Here is a 1,197-nt window from a genome sequence, read left to right as displayed (position 1 = left end):
GAAATTTTTTATAGGGGGGGCCAGATGGGGCAACTAAATATCTTGGGGTGGCCACTGAAACTAAAAGCCATAATTTCAGGGTTTGAATCTCCTATAGTGGTAAACCTGCCTGTAGAAATCATACAGACTTCAGTAACACCTCCTCAGATCCTGGTTTATTGTGTGATTTTTTATGTTAAGTCGCTGGCTGTGTAGAATCGGATAAAAGGCTAAGCTGATGCTACTGGCAAGTGGGGTGGCCAGGGTGGCCGTGTACCCCCCTGGCCCCCCCCTGGTGGCGTCACTGCTTTCAAGCTAGAGGCATACCGTTACATATCTCCTCTCTTTATTCATTTCTTAATTATTGCTCAAATGGTTTTCTAAATCCCATCTCTTTATGTCTTGCTAAAGCTTTGTCTCTTTAGCTTATCTCTTCCTTCCCATAGGAGAAGTAATTCAGAAACAACCAGAATAAAACAACTATGAGAGTTTTATTGGTTTCTCTGAAGCCAATAAAGAGCTTTATTAGCAGTGTGTTTGAGATGATAGAATTGCTTGGAAATCCACTCCCCTGATTATCTTCAGATTCTTATCAAAATAGCTCTAGTAGATTTTTTAATGAATTCTTCATTTATTTATACCAAATTTACCAGTACTGTATGGTGCACAGTAGACCAAACCATACTGGTTCATTTCACATGGTGTTTTTACATATTATGCTGATAAGTATTTCCTCCAAACATAATGTCTGCAGGAGTTCAGCTTGGGCCGTATTTCACTACTATTTTTTTTACTAGACTATAAAAGACACACTTAATATTATCAGCGTTCTGATGGCATTTTAGCCAAAGGATTGTTATTAAAAACATAATTAATGTGCGCAAATAAAGAATAGCTGTATTAACCATACATTTAAATTAGTGTTGCACCGATACCAGTATCGGGCAGGGCCCCGATCCAGCACTAAAACGTTGGTATCGGCGAGTACCAACCAATAGGGCACCGATACCATTTTGAGAGCCATAAGTTTCTTCAACTATTGTTCCCCATTCCTAGCCTGACGTAGTCCGACTCAATTCTAGTCAGAAGAGTCTGATGCTGCTCCATAGAGCTGTGATTATGGGGCGTGTTTCCAATGAACCAGGAAAAAAAATGCCTCTGCACTCAATTGGATAGACCTACAACCAATAAGAGCAACGGAGTGCGTGACGTATGTTA

This window comes from Cyprinodon variegatus, unplaced genomic scaffold (genome assembly GCF_000732505.1).
Source record: "Cyprinodon variegatus isolate N-32 unplaced genomic scaffold, C_variegatus-1.0 Scaffold1528, whole genome shotgun sequence".
NCBI lineage: Eukaryota > Metazoa > Chordata > Actinopteri > Cyprinodontiformes > Cyprinodontidae > Cyprinodon > Cyprinodon variegatus.
Note: the sequence above shows the minus strand (reverse complement) of the source record.